Source organism: Chrysochloris asiatica, unplaced genomic scaffold (assembly GCF_000296735.1).
Source record: "Chrysochloris asiatica unplaced genomic scaffold, ChrAsi1.0 scaffold00314, whole genome shotgun sequence".
Classification (NCBI taxonomy): domain Eukaryota; kingdom Metazoa; phylum Chordata; class Mammalia; order Afrosoricida; family Chrysochloridae; genus Chrysochloris; species Chrysochloris asiatica.
The window spans coordinates 32975-40732 of record NW_006408832.1 but is presented as its reverse complement, the minus strand read 5'-3'; the positions used below and the strand labels follow the sequence as shown (position 1 = coordinate 40732).

Genomic DNA, 7758 nt, shown 5'->3' with positions numbered 1-7758 from the left:
TGGTCCTGAGTCAGGCAGCTGCATTCACACAAGATCCCTGGTGCTCAATGAGTAGTGCTCCTCGGATCCTGAGGCCAAGGGCAGAGCTGCCTCTGTCCTGCCAGGACCCTGTTGCCAGGCTGCTCTACCCCACGCCCTGCTGACCACTTTAACTCTCCACTAACCCACTGCCATTGGCTCTGTCTCATCACAACGCTCTAGGACAGACCCACCACACCAGCCGCTCCTCGGAAACCCTATACACAGTTGCTATGAGTCAGAAATGACTTGATGTCACTGAAGAGCAAGGGCAGAGTAGAACTGCTCCTAGAGTTTATGGGAGCAGAAAGCCTCATCATTCTCCTGCGGAGCCGCTGTGGGTTTGGAAGGACCTTTAAGTACAGTCCCCTGTAATACCAAAACGATACCATCTCACCCAAGACCAGTCAGCCAGAACATGTGCTTGGGGTGTCCCAAGGCCCTGACCCTGGTCTGCGCTGATGGTGAAAAGGTGATTCCAAGGACCCCCAGCCTCTCTGCAATGACATGCGTGAGGGCACGGGCAGGTGGGTTACCTGGTCCCAGATGGGTCTGGATCATTCAGGTTCTAATACAGGAAGCAGCCGGGTCCTCACTGGAGGCTGGAAGTTCAGCTCAGTTCCCTGCATGCCTGCCCCCATCAGCTGGGCAATGCAATGTCGGGGAGTCCATACCATGGGGTCACTGTAGGAACGTTCTCTCCATCTGGCTCTGCTGGGACCTGGGGCCCGGCATGGCCAATTAGGGAGGGTTGTTAGTCAGGCCTGCAGTGCTCTGGGACTCCTGGCTCCTGGGCCCATGTCGCCATCTTTGGTCAGACCTCTTCACCTCCTGGTGGCTGGGTGGGTCCCTGGAGAGCAATCAGGAGACAAGCGCAGAACCTCAGAGCAGATCCTGTCGTTCTCACTAGAGGGGCCTCGTCATGGGGCCAGAGCCCCCTCCCTGCCCTTCTTCCCCTTCCTCTCCACCTGGGTGGAGAAAATGACCCCATGTAGAAATCTGAAAACCTGGACTCTTTGGTTGTTGCTATGGGCTGTCGAGTTGATACCCGATGCCCCTCATTAGCTCATGCCAGAACCTTAAAAAGGTGGCCTCTCTGTTCCCTTCTGCTTTTTATACTTTGTTGTTGTTGTTAAGTGCCATCGAGTCGGGTCTGACCCATAGCGACCCTGTACAGGGTTTCTGAGGGTGTAAATCTTTACGGGAGTAGAAAGCCTCATCTTTCTCCTGCGGAGCGGCTGGGAGTTTCGAACCGCTGACCTTAAGGTTCGCAGCCTGATTTGTAACCACTACGCTACCAGAGCTCCTTTTTATACTACAATCTGTTTAACGTTCTCTGTGCCTTAAAATTCCAAATGAATGCTCCAGTGGACAAATTCAAACACTTCAGGAGTGATCAATGGAATGTCCTGGTGTGGCACCATATGATAAGCATTGAACTGCTAATCACAATGTCAGTGGTTCAAACCTGCCAGCAGCTTCTTGAAAACCCTACTCAAGGTCTCTCTAAGTTGGAACCGACTAAAAGATACTTAACAACAATGACAATAGCAGCAAAGTAGAAAGGGGGAGTCCTGGTGTGGCCCTGTAGGATAAGCACTGGACTGTGAACCACAAGGTCAGTGGTTCAAAGCAATAGCCACTCCTCACAAAACTTATACAGAGTTCGAACCCACTCAAAGGTATTTAGCCAAGGAAGACACCTCCCACTTTCACCCCTGAAAATCTTAGCCTGATTAACAGCTGCTACATGTGAATCTCCCCAAATGTGGATGCAGGATTGTAACTTTGGCTATTTTTTCTCCCACTGAAAGTTAGATTAAAATGTTCATTAGTTCTACAGTTTCTTTTCCCACTTGACACCATCCTGCATGTATTTCTCTGACTCAGTCTTCAGCCTTGTACAGGAATCTTAGTTCCTGATTCAGCAACAGTCACAGATATTGAGGTTCCTTTTATTCTGTCACAAATATTGCAAACCTTATTAATTTTGTCCTCATGCTGGTATCTATCCCTCACAACTTGGTTTTCATGCTGATTCTCCACGTTTCTCCAAAGATGTGAGATTTCTCCTGCCATTGGCACAGGGACATACATGTCTCCACCCCAGCACCCCCCTGTCCCACCCCCACCCCCACCCACCCCACTCCGCCAGGACTCATTGTCATCAATCCTACTAGTCACACAGTTAACAAACCACCTGCTATCTCCTTTGATGAGGATGGTGTTATCTGTTGGGTGGTTGGAATCCTCTCATGTGTTTGCTGGTGATGTGAGTTTCTAATTCTGTAATTGGCCCTGGGCAGTCACACTGACCGACAGTGATGCAGCCCTGCCTGGCTGCTGTGGCCGATCACTCCAGGTGACGGGCTTCCCTGCAGATCACAGCCCTGGCCCAGGTGCACTGTACGCTGCAGAGCTGCAACCCCACAGACTTGCTTTCCCAACCTGGAACGGCTTCCATTCATCCCCACCTCCAAATCCAATGCTACTTGGTAAAGTGGAGAGTCAGTGAAAAAAGGAAGACCCCCCCCCCCCATTGAGATGGTTTGGCACAGTGGCAGCAGCAGTGGGCTTGTGATTGTGATTAACAGTGTTTGTAAGGATGGTGTAGGATGGGCAGTGTTGCATTCTAGTGTACATAGAGTCGATCTGAATTGTAACCAACTAACAGCATTGATGTGCTACTTTAGTGACTCTTTCTGGGACCCTGAAGTTTAGTGTCTATAACCAGTTATTGGCTATTCATTCTCTTTGAATATTGTTTTTCACCTACTTTCTCTTGTTTTTTCTTTTGTAAATCCAGTTAGATGTGTATTTGGCATTCTCACTTTACATTTAATTTTTATAATCCTGGTGTATTTTACACTTCTTTATGTGTGTCCTGCTCCTGTGTAATTCCAGTGCATCTATTTTCAAGTTCACTAATTCTACATTCAATGGTATCTATTTTGCCATAAAACCTACTAACTACTCTTTTTTGATTATTTTTTCTAATCTTTAAGGATATTTCTAAGCATCCTTTGTTGTTTGCTAATGGTTTTTGGTCCCTTTTTTTTTGCCTGGAGTCAGGGGGTGGCTCAGTAGGATAAGCACTGGACTGCAAGATCAATTTGAACTGCAAGGTTGGCAGTTCAAATCCACCAGTGGCTTCACAGAACTGACTCAATAACATTTAGCAACATATGCCTGCCAAAATGAGTTCCTTCCTTCCTTCCCTTTTCATTTTTAAAATTTGCACCTAAGACACAAAGACATGGATTAATTAATTAAAATTTGTAACTCATAACTCACATTCCATATCATCAACCAAAACACGTCCAGGGGCAGACTGGAACAGACCATCAATTACTCATATGCAAATTCAGGCTGAAGCTGAAAAAAATTAAAACAAGTTCATGAGAACCAAATTATGATTTTGAACATATCCCATCTGAATATAGAAAGCATCTCAAGAACAGATTTAATGCATTAAACACTAAATACTGAAGACCAGAAGAGTTGTGGGATGATATCAAGAACATCATACAGGAAGAAAGCAAAGGTCATTAAGAAGACAAGAAAGAAGAAAAAGACCAAAGTGGATGTCAGAAGAGACTCTGAAACTCGCTCTCCAGAGCAGAGATGCTAAAGCAAATGGAAGAAATGAGGAGATAAATGAGCTGAATAGAAAAATTCAAAAAGCAGCTAGAGAAGACAAAGTCAAATATTATAACACAATGTGCAAAGACCTGGAGTTAGAAAACCAAAAGGGAAATGTATAGCATTTCTAAAGCTGAAAGAACTGAAGAAAAACTTTAAGCCTTGACTTGAAATATTGAAGGATTCTATGGGCAAAATATTGAATGATGCAGAAAGCATCAAAAGAACATGGAAGGGGCCAGTACTCAAGATGGAGGCAGTGAGAGGGTGGGGTTAGAGTGGGAGGCACAGAAGCTGTGGGATCATGGTGGCAACCGAAGGAGCGGAGGCACCAAGAGTGGGAAGAGGAAGATGAGCAGTTGGTTCTGGTGGAAGTTTCAGGAATTATTGATTCAGACTTTTTCTCAAATTGTGAAAATCAATGCAAGATTTTGGGCATTGACACTGAGAGGTCTATTATGCAAGTGGACAACTATGTCTTTGCTGGGGAATATGAAGACACTCTGGGGACCTGTGTTATATTTGAAGAAGATGTGGAGGAACATGTGGATGCAGAAGGCAACAACAAAACAGTTGTCATACAATGTCATACAATGTCATACAATGTCATACAATGAAGAAACTCAGCATGACAAGAACTCTTCTGACAGAAAAGAAAGAAGGAGAAGAAACCAGAGGTGGCGTGGAGTGGCTGCCAATCAATGATACTGATTCCTCTAGTAGACCCAACGTGATGTGTAGTTTTCTACATGATAACAAAGATGAAGAAGTTGTAGCTCCAGCCTCAGATAAACCTTTGGAGTTTAAGGAGCAAGAGGTTCAAATGAAAGATAACTCAGACCTGAGTTATGAACGGGGGAAATCACTGCACTTGGAAATAGAAGACTCTGATCCTCTTATTGAGATCCCTTCTTTTGATACAGAAGGTTTTGTTTTTATGGAATCTCAGGATGCTGCCTTAGAATCTACTCCGAGATGAAATGTCTCTCATATCTAATCATGAACTTACTTAGTTTTTAAGTCAAATATTTGGCTCTGTAGCTTCTAGTTGCTCATCTATTTTGCTACTTCTGTTGACATTTCCAAAATATAGTATAAGTTAATATAGCAGTTATGTACTATTAAGACCAGAATGAATTGAATTAAAAAACAAAACAAAAGCCAGTTTAAATAATTAGAGACACTTCTCTAGTGAGTCCTTTATATTTGGATGTTTTACTAAACTAAGTGCATCAGTGTTCAATTACAGGCGTCACAAATTGTGATGTACTTCTGTTGGTAGCTGCCATAGAGTTGGCTTCTGACACACGATGTGAGTGTTGGGAGCCCAGAGTAGCAGCTCCTCGAGCTGAAAACAAGCCTGATGTTGCTGGGCTGCCAAGCTACGTTTACTCTGTATCCCACAATGTTCAGTGAGCCTGGTGTCAGATCCCGTTCAACAAAGTGTATTGTGTCCTGAGAGTGTGACTGTCATTCCAAACTGGTGACTCCTGCTGCTGCTCAGCCAGAGAGAGCATGGTCACTGCCAACCTCTGGCCACTTTTTACATGGGAGAGAAATAAACCTCTCTCTCCATGATGCGACTCTGTTATATCCAAATGTCATCTCAACGGATATGTTGTGCATTTTTAGAAACATGAAAAATCTAGAAAAGGATAAAGAAGTAGAATGAGAGATTCTTGAAATTTTACAAAAGAAACTAATCTAGACTATAATACCTTATGTTGGACAAGAAAATAAAAGTCTTAAATTCTGAAGAGAATGTGGTATTAGCTCCCTTCCTGTTAATAAGAATCAGTGTTCGATATTTAGTAAAATAAAAGTCATATTAAAAAAAAAAAAGAAGAAGATGGAAGGAATATACAGTCATTGTACCAAAAGCAAATTGTTGATGTCCAACCATTTCAAGAGGTAGCATATGATCAATAATTAATGGTACTGAAGGAAGAAATGTAAGGTGCATTGAAGGCATTGGCAAAGAACGAGGCTCTAGGAATTGATGGAATTCAAATTTAAGTCTTTCAACAAACTGATGAAGCACAGGAGGCACTCACTCAGCTATGCCAAGAAATTTGGAAGACAACTACCTGGCCTTCTGACTTGAAGAGATCTGTATTTGTGCCCATTCCAAAGAGAGGTGACACATTGGAATGTGGAAGTCATTAGACAATATCATTAATATCTCATGCAAGTAAAATTTTGCTAAAGATAATCCAAAACCAGTTGCAAATGTACATTGATAGAGAACTGCCAGAGGTTTAAGCTAGATTCAGATGGGGATGTGGAATGAGGGATATCATTGCTGATGTTAGATGAATCTTGGCTGAAAGCAGAGAATACCAGAAAGAGATTTACCTGTGCTTTATTGACTATACAATGACTTTCAATTGTGTGGATCATGACAAACCCTGTGGACAACATTGTGACTAATGAGTATTCTGGAGCACTTAATTGTGCTCATGAGGAACCTGTACATAGACCAAGAGGCAGCTGTGTGAAAAGAGCAAGAGAACACTGAATGGTTTAAAATAATGAAAGGTGTGCACCTGGGTTGTATTCTTTCACCATTCAATATCTATGCTGAGCACATAATTCCATAAATTGGATTATTTGAAGAAAAATAGGGCATTAGGTTTGGAGGAAGACTCATCAACAACTTGTAATACACAGATGATATAACCTTGCTTGTTGAAACTGAAGAGGACGTAAAATACTTATTGATGAAGATGAAAGACCAAAGCCTTAGGTATGGGTTGTGCCTCAATACAAAGAAGACAAGATTCTTCACCACTGGACCAATAAACAATATCCATGTAAATGGAGAAAAGATTGAAGTTGTCAAAGAGTTCATTTTGCTTGGATCAACTACTAACATTCATGGAAGCAGCATTTGAGAAATCAAACTACTTATTGCATTAGGTAAATCTACTGTACAAAAACTCTTTAAAGTGTTCAAGAGCAAAGATGTTAGTTGGAGGACTAAGGTGTGCCTGACCCAAACCCAAATATATATATATATTGATCTGCATCATTTTATGATTAATTTACTACAAAGTAACAGTTTGTAATAAAGTCATATTTAAAGGAAACAAATAATGTAAAGCCCAATTTGAACATTCTTATGGAATTTAATGTAAGATCCAAGCCAAAACCTTCTAAGGTACCATCTATTCACATGTAAGAGTTTATTTTTTAAATTATATGGTCTGTGAATTTAAATGGACTTTGGGTTGAGAAAACTGATGTCTATAAAGTAAGTCATAAACTTGGAACTCAATCTCTTAGTAACAAAAGGAACTCCAGGCAAGCTATAAAACTAGGAAACTCAGAAGTAATTAAGTCTCTTAGGAAACGTGGCTGTAAAATTTAAGAACAAAACAGAAAAGGCAATACAGCCACTAGAAATATCTTTGGACAAAATAAATGGTTGTTGTTAAGTCCTGTGGAGTCCATTCTAACTCATAGTGACCTTGTATAGGATTTCTGAGGAGCAACTGGTGAGTCTGGACCTCTGACTCCACAGCTCAAACTGACCTTGAGGTTGAGTGCATTACCCTAGGGTGCCACACTATGATCCCACTCAAATAATTTATTGTACTGTGCAGAATTAGATGCTAATATTTGGAAAGATGGTATTCATATTCTTTGATAGTTATGTGTATGCATTTCTATATTTATACAAGAGGGCTTCAAAAGTTTGTGGTAGCATGCTGGTGTGGCACTGTGGGACACTGCACTGGACTGTAAGGTCAGTTTGAACTCAAGACATGATAGTTTCAATCACCTCGTATCTGTGTGAGGGCAGTGGATAAGGAAAGCCACAGAAGATTTGATGCATTTGACTTATGGTGTTGGAGGAGAATATTAAAAGTACTATGGACTGCCAAAAGACCATAACAATCTATGTTGGATGAAGTAAAATGAGAGTGTTCCTTAGAAGCCAGGATTTCCAGACTTTGTCTCACTTATTTCGGACATATTGTCAGGAGGGACCAGTCCCTGGAGAAGGACATCAAATTTGTAAAGTGGAAGGTCAGAGAAAAAGAGGAAGACCCCCAATGAGATGGATCGGCACAGTGACAGCAGCAATGGGCTCAA

The 7758-nt window shown here is 42.0% G+C and overlaps 1 pseudogene; it reads left to right on the top strand.

Moving 5' to 3' along the window:
* Window positions 1–3910: 3910 nt before the first annotated feature.
* Window positions 3911–4639, top strand: LOC102831068 (annotated as a pseudogene).
* Window positions 4640–7758: the final 3119 nt, after the last annotated feature.